This window comes from Neoarius graeffei, chromosome 10, assembly GCF_027579695.1.
Source record: "Neoarius graeffei isolate fNeoGra1 chromosome 10, fNeoGra1.pri, whole genome shotgun sequence".
In the NCBI taxonomy this organism is placed as follows: domain Eukaryota; kingdom Metazoa; phylum Chordata; class Actinopteri; order Siluriformes; family Ariidae; genus Neoarius; species Neoarius graeffei.
This window is the reverse complement of record NC_083578.1, coordinates 66122091-66139504: the sequence shown is the minus strand read 5'-3', so window position 1 is coordinate 66139504 and position 17414 is coordinate 66122091. Positions and strand designations below refer to the sequence as shown.

The 17414-nt window shown below is 40.2% G+C and overlaps 1 protein-coding gene across 4 annotated transcripts in view; it reads left to right on the top strand.

The window, feature by feature from the left end:
* The window catches only part of tmem51a (transmembrane protein 51a), a 71125-nt gene that overhangs the window by 24805 nt on the left and 28906 nt on the right, over positions 1 to 17414 (top strand). The window contains exon 3 of one of the 4 annotated variants that reach the window (XM_060930863.1): positions 15197 to 15267. The exons of the other annotated variants lie outside the window; for them this stretch is intronic. The gene's annotated coding sequence lies outside the window, so the exon portion shown is untranslated. The remainder of the gene's footprint in view (positions 1 to 15196; positions 15268 to 17414) is intronic. 4 annotated transcript variants of the gene reach the window in all.

The window sequence follows — 17414 nt, the reverse complement described above, 5'->3', positions numbered from 1 at the left end:
CGTGAAAAATCCTTGCTGAAGATTTGAACGTTCATGATGTACCTGATGTGAAAAGGCCTCGAGATTGCACTCAAGATTACAGCTGTCATAAGTTGGCAGTTTTACTTGAGCTGGAGAGATCAAATTTCCAGTGGAAATATGACAAACATCTAAACAACAAAGTCTCAACAATGTCCTTTGGCTGGAAGTGAATCATATATTTAATCATGGACTGGATGTTTGAAAGTAGAGGCTTTGTTCGCCTAGTAGTTAAACCAAAGAGGAGAATAAGTTAAATAACATACAATTATACTTTCCGTGTCCTGTTCTATTTTAAAAATAGACATTACATTAATGGCATTTAGCAGATGCTGTTATCCAGAGCGAGCTACAACATACCTGGAGCGGTTGGGGGTTAGGTGCCTTGTTCAAGGGCACTTGAGCCAGTCCTGCTAGTCCAGGGAATTGAACCTGTGACCTTTTAGTCCTAAAGCTTCTTCTCTAACCATTAGACCATTGCTTCCCCGTTACAGAAACAGGGATATGTAATGGGGTGAGTCATATACATACTCATTACGCTATGTATTACTACGTTGTTAGGTCAAGTGTTAAACTGTCAAGTTAATTTCAAACTTTCAGATATTAATAGGCATATCAGGTGAAAATTCAGTCCGAATTGCTTGAAACTGCTCTCATTGAATTCATAATTGAATGCAGAACAACATATTCTTTTACATAATTAAAATGTTTATCCGTTCTTGAGATATTACAAATCAAAGATTGAAAGAAGACGGCTTAATTTTTAGAAAGCTGCCGTAATATGATGTATTCGAGTCACATGGTCCAAAATGGGCCTCATTAACGAATGAGAGCAAATGTTTTTTCTGAATATTTTTTTATTTTTCAAGATATTTACACATTATGCAAATTAGTATTTATTATTGATTACCAAGCCAAATGTGTTTTGTATTTTGTTTTTGTTTTTTTAATGTTCCCACACTGTACTCCTCACAGGAGCATAGTGTGGGGGCTGCTTTTTTCTCCTCCCCTCTCCTCATGTTACTCTGTAATTTTTTTTTTTTTCTTTTCATCCATCTTCCTGTCCTGTCTACTCCCCCTCTGTCAATTGTATGTATGTGTATATGTAAGGACGGGTTGATGGTCAATTTCGCTGGTACTTATGACTAGTGACAAGGCGTTCATTCATTCATTCATTCATTCATTCTGCTAATTATGTAAAACTGTTAGATCGGTAAACTCTCTTCAAAGTTTCACCAAATGGCTTTATTTGTGCAATATAAAGCTGATTTTAACTCGTACATCACAAAGAAGGAGAAATCATTGTTAATTACAAGCTACAAATACAATTATAACATGCACATAAATAAGCACTGAATGTCATTCACATCGACCATTCTCTATCAAAATAAAAATCTCTAATACCCTCTCTGTGCTCTGTAGGCCTTTGTATTTCTAAGTAGGGCCTACTGGTGTTTATACGAAAGAATGTGTGTGTGTTTACCAGCTAGGAGGTCCATATCATGAAATACCGTGACTGAGGTCTTGAAAGTACTGACCAAGGTCACGGTATTTCACCATACGGACCGACCTTAAGCTGGTAAATAATATATTTATTTTTTTCTTTAACAAATTCTAACACAAAACGAGAGCGCCCGAAAGGGAAAACCGAGCTGAGGCGAGCCGCCATTTTGAATCCTCATTCACAGCTGTAATGCAAGTTGCTTCCTCCTCGGTATACAAGTGCACTTCCATGGCAGGAAAAAAAACTACATTTTGCCGCCTATGTAGTCCCCTATTTATACAAAATTGAGTTATTCAGGATTCAGCCATGTTTTTGCTCGGCTTTAGCAAGTTACAGGTTTTTAGCTTTCTCCTGAAATGTTTTCTTTTATTTTGTCTTCCTCAGGGTAGTAAAACTCGCTTTTGCTGTGAACACTGTTATCTCTATCCATGCTGTAAAATTAATGCCATTTTGAATCCTCATTCACGGCTGTAATGCAAGTTGCTTCCTCCTCGGTATACAAGTGCACTTCCATGGCAGGAAAAAAAACTACATTTTGCCGCCTATGTAGTCCCCTATTTATACAAAATTGAGTCATTCAGGATTCAGGCATGTTTTTGCTCAGCGTTAGCAAGTTACAGGTTTTTAGCTTTCTCCTGGAATGTTTTCTTTTATTTCTTCTTCCTCAGGGTAGTAAAACTTGCTTTTGCTGTGAACACTGTTGTTCTCGCTATCCATGCTGTAAAATTAATGATATTATGCTGAGAAATGCGAAAATAAATGTTGACAAAAATTAGTACTATGTTTGTTGTGAACGAGCAAGTCGCCAGAGGTCCGTAACTGGGGTCTGTACCGTAGGATACGGACCCGCTCACCAGCCAGTCAGAGCACAGGATTTGATGGAAACCGGACCGCGAAAAAAATAAAAATGATTATTTTGATTAATATTCACAGCTTTCAAGGCTAAACTCAAAAAAACTGTGTGATCCACATCCAATAATTCCAGTTAACTGAATTAAAATTGACACTCATGTTTCTCACTTCCATTTAAAAAAAAAATCTCATTCTGACTCAGTATTTTTCATCAAAACAGCTAGTTATGTTCTAAAATAGTTATTTACATGAATCAGTTTGATTTGAAAAAATAAGTCTGTAAAGCTATGAAAACTCAGTTCACAGTCTCCCGTGAATCATAACATCAAAACGAGCTGACGGAAAATTTTGCTAAATGCGTCATCAGAAACCGTGAGGGCTAGAGCACATTTCTATGGGGTTATCTGATTGATGTTCACGAGTAATCCAGTTGGAAACGGATCAGAAGAGAGCCTGACCACTTTCCCGTGACTCAAAAAGCACCGACAGTTTCCCAACTTCACGCGAGCAGAGCGTGTACCCTGTTGTACCAACTTCAACCTTCTGTTACTCTCAAATTACTGAACAGATCTTGATGAGATAAATTTCTTTGGAAAGCAGAGATTATCAGCTTTTTAATGATGGTATTCACAAAAGAAAATATTCAAGAGTCCAGCAACAACAGATTTGGAAACTTTTTAATTGTACATGCAGACGCTCATTTTCACAGCATGGCCAGCGAGTGTCTGATACGCCTAATGCTAATGCAAGCTGTTGATGTCTCCGTGCCAGCAAAGGAAGCCATCATAGGTTTATCCTAATTAATCAGCTATCATAGAAGTATTGAAAAATGTGTCCCAATGGGCCTGTAAAGGCCAGGTTACGGTTTAAATAATACGAGAAAGCTAAAATGTAATTGAGGAAATAACTTTTAACATTGTAATGGAATGAGGAATGTGGGAAGAAAAAAAGAACTGTTCACATCACCTTATCTGAGAACCATAATGGGGTGTTTCTAGTGCTTTTGATATGGCTGTCGGTGGCCCTGGTGATCCTGATGCACTGATTTTTCAGATTTTCAACTGATGCTTGATGCAGGAAAAAATACTGGAAACAGTTAGAAGCCCAGTTGATTGCACTAATAGTTCTCCGACCGGTGCTGAATCAGCTGGGTTAGTGCATTCTGATAGGTTAATACTTCCACTCTTTGAAAAGGGGGAACCCACCTCTGAATGCAGGTAAACAAACCTGTCATTCAAGAAACATCTCATGATGTGTAGAGGCAAAAAAAACCTCTCCCAAGACCTTCACAGAAAGGTTGTTGAGCAATATAGCAATGGCACTGGTTACTAACAGATTTCTCAACTTCTCAGTCAGTGCGTTTACATGCACATCCAAATCGAGCTACTGTCGGTAATAGAGCTAAGGGTCCCAGCAGGGGTGCCAGAGAAATCCAATCCTACATGCACACAAGGAAATCGAGCTATTGTGTGAGGTACACTGTGCACCCGAGCCACAGGTGGCGCTATACGCCCCATCGTGTTGGTACACTTCCGGTTGTTGTCATGAAGAAGAGCTATTCAAGAGTATAAACAAAGTTATCAGCAGTGTTGCCAGATACTGCTGATGTTTTCCAGCCCAAAACATGTTCAAATCCGCCAAAATGCACTTAAAACCGCCCAATCTGGCAACACTGGCAGTTCCGTGTTCACAAGTTCCGTGCTCAAGCTGTTAGGCTTGCTCTAACAGACTGTATGGCTACAAACTGTCCTGCGCAGACCACTGTTTTGTAAGACAACTTATTTTGCACAATTGTATATTTTTCTAAAGTCCATTTTTTGCTTACAAAAAAAAATATATTTTTTTGCTTACAATTTAACTTGTCTTAATAAACACACAATTCAATTGTTTTGTTTTTATTGACATTCTTCAGATGTTGGACATCTACACACACACACACACACACACACACACACACACACACAGTGACTTGTTTATGTACACAATTCACAGCTATGCAACAGCTGTACAGATGTATTTGGTGATACAGTAAGTGAGCTAAATTTTAACAGTGCAAACAATGCCACAAAAAGAAAAGATTCATGCCGTTGTCATGATTCGTTGTCATGCCGACCGAGGCTGTTGTGTTTCCCGCTTGTGGTCTCGTCACTCGTCACTTCCGGAAGGGGCAGTGCTGAAGTAAGTAGCTCGACTACGTAGCTCGATAGGGTTTAGATGCACTAAGTAGCTCGGCTAAAATCGCATAATCTAGGTCGTGTAGCTCGATTCCGAGAAATCAAGTTCGGTTCGATTTCAGCCGAATTAAGGTGTATACATGGCATTTTGAACTTCGATTTCAGTCGAGCAACGGCAGAAATTCGATTCTGTCTATGTGCATGTAAACGCACTGACTGTTCCTATAAGCACTATCATGACCATTAACCCTTTGATGCAAAACATATGCACACCCCTTCTAATGCACAACATGGGTCAAAAATGACCCGCATTCATTTTCCAGGTTATTTCATGCTGACTGTTTTTCTTCGCTCTATCTTTTGAAATCAATTTATTTTATGATTGAATATTCCAAGTATTCTTTAAATATCTTGTTTTTAATTACCAAAAATCATTAATTTAATTTTTTCTTTCCTACTTTATGAGCTTTGACAGTCACATGAAAGCAATCACTACATCGGCATTTTATCACCTAAAAAACATTTCCAAACTAAGAGGACTTATGTCAAAAAATGATCTGGAAAAACTTATACATGCCTTCATCTCTAGTAGGGTTGATTACTGCAATGGCCTTTTCACAGGCCTGCCAAAAAAGACCATCAAACGACTTCAGGTGATTCAAAATGCAGCGGCTAGGGTTCTCACACGAACAAAAAGAACAGAGCACATTACCCCAATTCTAAGGTCCCTTCACTGGCTTCCAGTAAGCTACAGAATTGACTTTAAAGCATTGCTGCTGGAGTACAAATCTCTAAATGGTACAGGGCCCAATTACCTCTCTGATATGTTGCAGCGGCCTAACCCGATCAGATCTACCAGATCGCAGCAGAAAAATTTACTGGTAAAACCTGTTGTTAAAACAAAGTGTGGTGAAGCAGCTTTTAGCTACTATGCAGTACAGCTATGGAACCAACTCAAAGAGGACATCATCAAAAATGCTCCTGCTGTTGGCAGCTTTAAATCTAGACTAAAGACCAAGGCGCCGTTTACACATACCCGGGTATTTTTAAAAACGCAGACCTTTGCCTTCGTTTGTGCCTTTCGTTTATACACAAACGGAGTTTTTTCCTCTGAAAACGATTCTTTCTAAAAAAAACCCGGCAAAAGTGGAGATTTTTTGAAAACTCCGTTTTGCATTTGTGTGTAAAGAGACCAAAACGGAGTTTTAGGCAATCTTCGCGCCACAAAAGAGCGACCATTGTACATATGACAAGCATGGAAACACTCAGAGTAGCAGCATTTCTGTTATTAAGAGCTATATTCGCCTGTTTGCTTTTGAGAATAAAGCTTATAAAGCTCATTGACCAGCAGAGACGCATTAGGGCTCGGAGGGCAGCAATTGCGGAGCTTCTGGTGACCAAAAGAGCCCGACCGTACCACCGCCAGCGTCGGCGATTTTGGGTTCGACCTGGACGGACTGCTATCTGGTGGGAGAATTTCGAGAATGGCGTTGTCGTCCCGGAGGAATGGCAGGAAAATTTCAGAATGTCGCGATCCTCACTCCTGTCACTCGCAGAGTTGGTACGTCCGTACATACAGGGTGAGTGTACTCACATGCGCGCTTCTGTTGATGTCGTCAAAAAAGTTGCCTGCACACTCTGGCGTAGTTTAACAGCTCTTGACAGCGTATTTATGCGGATCAATATAAACGTAATTTTAAAAAAAAACGCAGCTGTGTGCACGAAGTTATTTTGGAAAACGGAGTTTAGAAAATATGCGTTTTTAAAAATACCCAGGTATGTGTAAACAGCGCCCAAGCTGTTCTCAGATGCTTTCTGCTAACTGATAAATATCGTCATCTCTGCATGTTTTAAACTTTACTTAACTTTTACAGTCTCTGCATGTTTTAAACTTAACTTTTATTCTATTTTATTCTGCTGTTTTTTACTGAACTTTTACTTCATTTTATTATTTTATTTCTACTATTGTTTAATTCTTAATTTTTTTCTCTATATTTTATGTAATTTTATTTTCTATTGTTTACTGTTTTGCTTTTACCTCTGTAAAGCACATTGAACTGCCACTGTGTATGAAATGCGCTATATAAATAAACTTGCCTTGCCTTGCAAAAATACTTTTTATATTACTACACATGGGTCATCCAAGTGTGATTTAAAATTAAATGTCTTAATACTATAATAATAATTTGTTTCAAGTAATTACTTTAGCGGTGAATGGGGCCAGTTATTTATTTATTAACTATGTAGTTAGCTAAGCCAACTACAATAAAATTAGCTAACTAAAGTAGAATATGTCAACAGCTCGGTAGCTAATAGTAATTACTTGTAACTTTCTGACAAGTAATCTACTCACTCTCAAGGTAACCTAAACAACATCAATTTTTTTCTAAGGTAATGTTAGAACAATTGAAAAACATTACTTGCATGTATGAGATGGGCAAAGGGCGCTGTGCTGAGCTGTGAAATGTCTGACACAAGCACGATTCAAAGTTCCCACCAAACGCTGGAGTAAATGCATGCGGGTCGGTTCTGACCCATGTGTGTAAACTTGATGTAGAATTACAATAGCTGTGCTTGTTCATAACTTAAGAAAGGAAAAATAAAAATGATGATTTGTGCTAAACAAAAACAAGATATTTACTGCATATTTGGAAAAGTAAATGACAAAATGAATTTATTTCAAAAGTATATCATAGAAACACTCAGCCATACATGAAATAACCTGGAAAATGAATGCAGGGCGTTTCTGACCCATGTTGTGCATTAGAAGGGTAGTGATACAAAAAGGGTTTGTATTCAAAAAGTAAGAAAGGAAAAAATAAAATAAGGATATATGATGATCAAAAACAAGTTAACTGAGGAATACCTTGAATACTGAATGATGGAATTAATTTATTGCAAAGATATAGCAGATAAAAACTCAGCCGGGTCACTTTTGACCCATGTTTTGCGTTAAAGGAATACTCCGGAGTGAAATGCTTTTTAGGTCTATTTTCGCATTATTGGGAGTGCATACGTTGAGTTGCTACCACAATCATGTCAATTGGATGTGTTTTGAGCAAATTTGTTTTTTGTGATTTCAACCGGAAAGCGCTAACACGGCAGTGCCCGGGGCATGTTTTTTTGCTGATACAAAACGCTAGTTTTAAAACCATCGCAAAGCTCAAAACAACACGACAGTTCTGTGGAAGTGAGTAGAGGGTTCCTACAAACAAAACGAGGTGTCTCTAGCTCTGCAAGTGCACAGAGAGAGTGTGTAGAAGAGTAAATACAAAGCCAGTGACCTTACCTGAAGTTGGGCTTCCTCAGACGCCATCTTCACGGACTGTCCACTGAAGATGGCGTCTGAGGAAGCCCAACTTCAGGTAAGGTCACTGGCTTTGTATTTACTCCTCTACACACACTATTTTTGAAAAATAGACCTAAAAAGCATTTCACTCCGGAGTTTTCCTTTAACTGCAAGTGGAAGGAACGTCATTCAACCTTCAACAGGAGCTCCTCGCAAGATTTCGGACTGGAAAGTCAAAACATTAGTAAGAAGAGTAGCCCAAGAGCTAAGGACCACTCAAAGAGCTCAAGAAAGAGCTGGCAGCAGTGGATACAGTTGTCATAAAGAAAACAGGCAGTGCACTCCACAGCCACACTTTCCATTCTTGATCACCCCAGGGCACTCCATTACTGAAGAAAAGGCATGATGAAGCTTGTTTGAAGTTTGCTACAGAACATTTGGAGAGGCCTGGAGGTTACTGGTAGAATGCAGTGTGCTCAGACGAGACAAAGAAAAAATTCAAACTGTTCAAAACAGTATGTTTGGCTCTGCATATAACTCTAAAAAATGATCCGTGCAGTAAAGTTCAGAGGAAGCATCATGGTGTGAGGCTTTCTTTCTTCTCTTGGTAACAGTGGAATCCAAATTACTGAAGGGAAAATGAATGGAGTCATGTAATAGAAAAATCCTTGAGAAGAATCCATTGCCATCCACTAGGATGAAATAAGATGAAACATAGTAGGACTTTCCAGCAGGACAACAATCCAAAACATACTGCAAAGGAGACTCTGGGTTGGCTCCATAGGAAGAAAACAAAGGTTATTAGAGTGGCCTAGTCAGTCACTACACTTAAACCCAGTAGAACATTTGTAGAATGAACTGATCATGATTCACCATTTCATTTAAAGACTGTTTAGAAGAATGAGCCAAAATCCCACCTGAACATGGAGGGATTAGTTCTTTTTACTGGAAGCATCTTCAAGCTGTCATTGCAAACAAAGACTTCTCCACAAAGTATTAAATGCATTTCAGTTAGCATGTTCAATACTTGCCCTGTGATGACCGGGCGACTTGTCCAGGGTGTACCCTGCCTTTCGCCCGTAGTCAGCTGGGATAGGCTCCAGCTTGCCTGCGACCCTGTAGAACAGGGGTCACCAAACTACGGCCCGCGGGCCAGATCCAGCCCGCCACCCCCCTTTGACCGGCCCCCCATCCCCTCTACCCCCCATCACTTGAACCGGCCCGATGAGGCAATCCCCAAAAGTGGTCATGGCCTATTTTTTTTAATCTGCTTTTTGGCAAATAATAACATGTCTGCATCTTGTATTTTGTTGATTTTATCAATTAAAATTGATATTTAGTTATAAAATGAACTATTCATATTTTCCGAATTTTCGTCATATGCTCGCGATCAAGCAGTGACAGGCAGCGCATGCGCAAAGAACTGTCAGTGTTCAGGACAGCAAAATGGCGAGCGGTCAGCGAAAAGCTGACAGAGTGCAGAGTTTTTAAAGAACAGTGGACCACCGATTATTTTTTCGTTCAGTGTAAGGACCGTGCAGTTTGTCTTGTATGTAAAGAAAGTGTGCCGGTTTTCAAAGAATATAATCTGCGTCGTCACTATGAAACCCGCCACAAAGCAGGGTTCGAATTATAAATTTGACCCTATGGGGGTCTCTATTTAATAAAAAAAAAAAAAAGCAATGCATACTCGCTCTCCTGGACCAGCGCACTTTTGCGCACTGCAGTGCACAGCTTTCACACACAGGCGCGCGCATGCACGCACACGGTGTTGCATATATATATATATATATATATATATATATATATATATATTGTGTGTGTATGTATATATATATATATATATATATATATATATATATATATATATATATATATATATAATTATATATATTGTTAAACAAAGGAAGATCGTTGTGAGCTAGAGGACAAGTCTTCTTCGGACTTAACTTCACATTCGATTTCGCAGGCTGCAAATTTCAGTTTGCGCGCATAGTGGTATGGTGGTGAAGTACAGCCGTACATGTTGCGGTTTAATACACGTTCAATACAAAGTTATGGCTGCATGGTGATCGGAAATGAAATGAGTTTTATTTATATGGTGATATAGGCTATTCAAGCTTATTATGGTGATATATGACGTATTTGAGAGACTTCCACAGAAAATTAAGTTTGCTTCTTTCATGGGAGCCTGAGGGAATGGGAGCTCAGCTCCCATTGGCTCCCACGTAATTTGAACTATGCCACAAAGAGTATGCTAGTTTGCGAGGGCAAACAAGAGAAGACAGGATTCGGAGGATGAAATGCGGACTGGCTGCACAACAGAATGTATTCCTTCACCAAACCCAGATCAACCAGGCTGCTGTCCGAGCTAGCTGTAAGGTAGCTCACCTACTAGCTACCCATGGAAAGCCATTTACTGATGGGGACTTTGTTAAAGTATGCATGCTTGCTGTGGCCGAGGAGGTGTGTCCTGACAAGAAGGATGCGCTCAACGCGGTGAGTCTCTCCGCACCTACTATGACCAGGCGAACCGAAGATTTGGGGGACAACGTGTATGACCAGCTGAATGAGAGAGCGTCAGAATTCGAGTTTTTTGCTTTGGCCATGGATGAGAGCAATGACGTGCAGGACACAGCACAACTGCTGTGATCTATTGCTCATATTATAATTTCACTGTTTTTTAAAATGTATTTATTTTATAGGCCTATTTATTTGACCTTTATTAAGTGCTGCATACAATTATTATTTATATTATTAATAATATCAACAGGCTTACCTACAATTTATAATTTTCCACTCACCTTTGCCAGTGTCAATCACCTCAACTACGCAGATGTTTCTTACCTTGACAGCTTTGATATTTTTATTAGAAAATAAATAAATGGAATATCAGTGGTATTTCAAATTAAAACAAAGTGTGAAGACTCAATTACTATTTTTGCAAACCACTAGTAAAGATAAACAAATATGTGCCAGGAATCAAGTGTTGATATAGTAGTATGGATATAGTAGTGGGGATATAGTAGTGGGGATATAGTAGTGGGGATGGCCGTGCCAGGCTAGTAATCTCTACTACACAATGAGGCCTGCTGGTGGTCATATTTGTCTGGGTTATACAATTCTATGTGATATAGCTGACCCGACCCCGGCCCCCATCACAGTCAGGAACGACAATGTGGCCCCCAGAGAAAAAAGTTTGGTGACCCCTGCTGTAGAAGGATAAAGCGGCTAGAGATAATGAGATGAGATGTTCAATACTTTTTTCTGTCATCCACTTTATTCTACATAACTTTTTATGGATCGGAATATAATTTCTTTTTCTGTGTAGTTTTGTTGTGTTAGGACCAATGTATGGTCAACATTTTATGTGAATAGCTGCACTGGAAATATCCATCCATTATCTGTAGCCACTTATCCTGTGCAGGGTCGTGGGCAAGCTGGAGCCTATCCCAGCTGTCTATGGGCGAGAGGCGGGGTACACCCTGGATAAGTCGCCAGATCATCGCAGGGCTGACACATAGAGACAAACCACCATTCACACCCACTGTCAATTTAGAGTCACCAGTTAACCTAACCTGCATGTCTTTGGACTGTGGGGGAAACCGGAGCACCCAGAGGAAACCCACACAGACACGGGGAGAACATGCAAACTCCACACAGAAAGGCCCTCGTCAGCCGCTTGGCTCGAACCCAGGACCTTCTTGCTGTGAGGCGACAGCGCTAACCACTACACCATCGTGCCGCCCGCACTGGAAATATATTTAATGGAAAAAGAATTGATGTGTTGAATACTTATTTCCCCCACTGTTATCACACGTCCAATAATAAATAATAATAATGATGTATAGCACCTTTCTCACGCCCAAGGTTGCTTTACAATTACAAAAAAAAAAAAGTGTCCACCAAAAGAGATCAGGCTAGTAACCCCAGTGGCGTAGCTGGCCACAGTCCCACCAAAAGGCACACAAGGGTAAATCCCACACCGCCTGCACAGCCACCACGACGCCACCAGGCAACAGCACTCGGAACACCACACCATGGACCCAGAAAGCGAGCACAGAAGCACCGCCACACAGAGCACTGGACACGCCTGATGTTAAAGAGAACAGCGAGCTCACTTCAGTCTATAGTGAGCAGCACAGGCATCACCCACTGTGGACCAAGGCCTGAGGAAACCGACGCCCAAAACTGGGTCTGGAGCTACGCCAGAACCGGCGGACAAAACCTTCAAAGAATATTCAAAGAACAAACATCAAAACATACAAGCACAAAAAAAACAACAAAGGGAAAAACAAGAAAAAATAAAAAGCTCCCATGAGAAGCGGCAGCCAAAATGCGCACAGCGTACTCTCAACCAGAAACGGAAGTCTTGACCACTCATCTTTGACTTGATTGTACCATGATCTGTCACATGTAAGCTTGTAGTGAAAAATGTGTAGAGAGAAGCAGTTAATAGTAATGTGGTCATCGGGCTATCGAATGTCCTTATGAAATAGTGGTGAGGTTTTGAGGCATTATTATTATTATTATTATTAACAACAGCAACTGAGTGAATAATGCATAATGTTATTCTTCATTTTTATTTGCAAAGCATTTCAAGATTAACTAGAATTAATCAATAGTTAGAAATGAAATATTTGTTTGGAAATTCATTACTACATTCAAAAGATCCATACTAACATGGTTTGCCATGTGGAAGAAAACAAGCGGCCTCTTACATTTCACCATATAGTATATATATTGTTTGATGTATTTAAGCAATGTCACATGAGAGGGAGTGCAGTTGTACTGAATATCAGCACTGCTGTGATTCGGTCATGGGCACATGGCTGCAGGCCAACTGCTGAAGATAAGCATAGCTGTGCTGATATTCAGTACAATAGTACAACCTCGAGTGTGATATTGCTTTTGTACAACAGTTATAAGAACAATAATATCGAGCAAGTGACATTTTAGAAACAGCATGGACAAATGTTCAATTTATTGTTATCTCGCTAGCAGAAATAGATCCTGAAGAAGCCATACTTACTTTATAGCCCGTTGACTAGCTAGCTCACTTTGATTCATGACCGGCATTTAGCAGATGCTCTTATCTAGAGCAACATCTAACATACCCAGAGCATCCTGGTGAGCAATTCAGCCATTACAGCTGGTCCAGGGAATTGAGCCAGTGACCTTTTGGTCCCAAAGCTGCTTCCCTAACCTTTAGGCTATGGCTTTTCCAGTTAACATTCCTGTTAAAAGTGCCTCTGGTAAATTTGGTTTCTGAACATCCTGTTTCTTCTTCATCTGATGAGCTTTCATATTAAAAAAAAAGTAATATTCCTGAAAGGTATTGATTGCCATGTCCATCAATTATGTCGTTAATGGTACAGTTTCGAACTATGGTCCCAATTCCAAAAAAGTTGGAAAGCTGTGTAAAATGTAAATAAAAATAGAGTGCACTGATTTGTAAATCCTTTTTGAACATGAAATTCCTTACCATTCTTGCTTGATATGCGACTTAATTTACTCAATTGTCTGGGGTCTCTGCTGTCACATTTTGCGCTTTATAATAAGCCACACAATTTGTGTCTGAGGCAGGCGGGCCAGTTTAGCACCCGCACTCTTTTGTACTACGAAGCCATGCTGTTGTAACACATGCAGAATGTGGCTTGGCATTGTCTTGCTGGAATAAGAGGGATGTCCCTGAAAAAGACTTTGTCTGGGTGGCAGCATATAATGCTCCACAACTTGAACTTCTTGCAAAACATGTCTAAAACTTTGCAGTTTGAACATTCTTGGACTATGAATGCAACGTAAACCCAGCTTCTGTCGTGTTGTTGCACCGGCCAGCAGCACATCTACGTGGCATGGTGATAAATTAGCTCAAAATGGAGGATTGGAGTTGCAGTCAGCTTTGTGTTTTAGTATAGCGGAAGTGGCGATGAGACCGATAGACTTCCTGTTGTGACGTTATGGACATCAAGGTCATTCACTCAGACCGCTACCTATAGCAATCATTTTAATCGTAAAAATTGCTATATTAGATTCATTGTTAACGCTTAAAACTATTCCTGTGCCATTCTTGAGGTCTCAAGGCGTTTATAAACGAAAGTGAGGCCATGGCTCTGCTTTAAGAGAATATGGTAATGCATCGACCTGAATTTTGATGGCTTTTGTGACCACAGGGAACCCGATCGTAAGTGCAAGGCAACGTATCTTAACCCTTTGGTGACTGACCCCTTGAAAATGGTTCCTCCAGGAACTATGACTTTTCAGTTGTCAAGACAACAGAAGAACTAAAATACAAAAACAGAAAGATATGTCACAATGCTCTTGTGCACAAAACAAAATGCTCTTGTATTTTAGTTTTTCCGTTGTCTTGACGACTGAAATGTCATCGTTCCTGGAGGAACCATGTTCAAGGGGTCAGTCACCAAAGGGTTAAAGACACTTGACCACCGGACAACGAAATTTATATCTCTATTTTCATAAGATAGATGGGCTTTTATCCAGCGCTTAGTTTTAATTTGCTTTTTAAAAAAATAATGTGGGATTATTTACTAGCGCTTATTATAGTCATCGGGAGCTCTGCTTTTTGGCAGTAAGTAAATTAAACTAATATATAAAAATTGACAGTGAAAGCTTGACAGCGAATCAACACACTGCGCTCGGCCTGTAGATTCCTTTCAAAGCAATCGGGTTCAAAATGGTCCTCGCAAACAGAATTTCTACCGAAGGGCAGTGTTTCTACAGTGTGATCTGTTCACAAGTTTTGTAGCTACTGTTTAGCAAGTCATTTACGTTGCTCGGTTGTCAGCAATAGAACACAGAAAAAATGTTTTCCCTTTTTATCACGTTTATTATTTTTGCAACCGTAGGCTTTGCACACCTCCATTTTTCAACAGTGTTTTTTCCATCCGGCTACATCGCGGCGTCAGGAGCAAGCGAGCCAATCAAGATACGGAAAACCTATCAACGATTCTACGTCATGCTGACCTGTTGACACCGCCCACAAAATGGGAATATGACTGTGCCCTGAAGCGAGCAGGAATACTTTAAAGCACTGCTTTATGCAACACTGTGTGACAAGACAAAATACATTTGTGCAAAATGTGTAGCATTTCCACCCTACGTGTATTTTTCTCAGTAGGTACCGTTTAAGGAAGCCTATGCTATAAGCTACATAAAACCAAACACTACATTTAACATGGCATGTATTTATTTTTAATATTTTCCTAGCATCCTTCTACTTTGCAATGTTGTATGTTTGCAAAATTGTAGGAAAAATACTTTCTCCACAGATTTTTCTGCTATTGCGCCATCTTTGAAAACCCTGCTCAAGAGGCTAATGAATATTTTTGTCTTTCACAGTGGTCTGATTAGGCAATCATAGGGCCATAAATTCTTGCTGCGTCTTGGTCAGGAGACTGGCAACACGACAGGTTTGACCCCAGCCAATCATTGTTCATGTTCTTGTGTGTTGTCAAGGAATTGTCAATCATGGCCATTAAGGAACATGTCATAGGACTTATCAAACTCACTCACTCTATTTGGCAGGTCACTACACTGACTTCCATCAGAGTTTCGAAGGACAATTGCAGTAGTGGTTTCCTGTTGCCTTCTACTGGATCAAACAACTATTCACACTCACATTCACACCTATCGGCAAATTAGACTAGTCAGTTAACCGAACTTCATGTCTTTGGATTGTGGGGGAAACCAGAGCACCTGGATGAAACCTATGCAGACATGGGGAGAACATGCGAACTCCACACAGAAAGGCTCCAGTTGGCTGCTGGGCTCGAACCCAGAACCTTCTTGCTATGAGGCGACAGTGCTAACCACTACACCACCTGTTGTCAAATTAGGTGAGAAAATACAAAAATTCTGACATGCTAGCCTTTTCTTCAGGGTGTTGTGTGCTGTCCCAGACGCCACACTATTCTTCAATTATGTCATGCTACAAGGCCCGTTTGTCATTCCTGACCTTCGAAGTTGGACCTGCTGCTGGAAATTTGTCAGCTACGAAAAAAAACCTGTCGAACTCGGGCTGAAATCATATATGATTTATGATATATCTTCCTTTAGCCAAGTGTGCAGGAAGTGATGCATTCTGGGCAGGAATTAAAGCCTGTTTGGAAAAGGTTTAAGCTTTGGGTCCACTTTCTTGAAATCATGCTGGAACAGGGGGAAAAAAAAGTATAAACCAGTTCAGCACTTTCTGAAATAACATTCTCACTCTGGAACAGTTTAGAGCAGAGATGTCTCCAATCCGACACCTAGGATCTGGAACTACTTACAGAGCCTTGATTTTTTTTTTTTTCTATCAGTGTGATTGGAAATATAATACATTAATAGTGATTTTAGCTTAAAGTGCTGAATAAAATAAAAATAAAAATAAATCATAATAATAATTGTAAGTCATGTTTGCAGCTAAGATTTTTAAGAACAAAGTTTAAAAAAAAAATAATTTTAAAGCTTTGTAGTTTTTAAAGAAATGGCCGTCACATTCATACGGTTTCTTTTTTAAAGAAATCAGACAAGTATCACTGGATATTAAAAGTTTCAATGTACAACACTGTCTCTAGTTTAGAGTTACAGTATGTTCAGTGAGCAAAACAATGTCCAGTGAAAAATTTCAGTTTTGTTCTTTGCCCCCTATCCCCACCACCCATAGTTTTGACCTTTTGCACACTTGCATTTTTTGATGGTATCTTTACTCCACTCACCCCTGCTGGAGATGATGACCAATCCAACTGGAAAAGCCTAAGGTGGGGTTTACATTAGACCGTATCAGGGGATCATCAGATTAACGTTTTTAAAACGATTAGCGTGCACACAGCAACGCCAATACACAATTCGCCTGCACACAGCAACACCAATACACAGATACGCTCGGCTCCGCAGGCATCCTGCGCTCCAAATCACTCCGCCCTGAACAGCGAGCGCCCTCTGGAGGGTGCGCACTCCGGCCCTGCGCAGCTCACAGAGCACGCAAGTGAAGTGCACGAGCAGTGATTTGGGACTGAGCCGCTGTGTGTGTGATCTCAGTGCATGTCGGGCATGCGCGTCACTTACCACTTGCAAGTGGAAGGATGGCAAGCCTAAAGACAATCATAACTACACAATGGGCAGTATTTGCATCAGTATTTGCAGTATTTTCATACTTTTATACTCTTTAATGAAAGGTGATACAAGGTGGAAGTCCGCGCCGTTTTTCAGCAGTCGCGTCACATGACCAACGCCAGCGAATCAGGAAGGTGGATGTCACAGTGATGTCGTCCAATGACGACGCCAGCTAGAGCTCAGCACAGCGTATCCGCGTATTCTCAATGTTTACATAGCACCGGACCAGACACGATCTGGATTGAATACGTGGACCCTGGCAGATTCCCGTTTCCCGGCGTTTCCAGGTGGTTTAATGTAAACGGACAGTGCATCCGCGAAGAAAACGAGACAGATACGGTCTAATGTAAACTTGGCCTGAATAAAAAGCAGAGAAACCAGAGTGCATTTGGTTCCAAAGTTACTGTGCAAGGGAAATCAGTAAAGCTAAAAAGTTCATCTTTTAATCTAACTCTTAATAGCT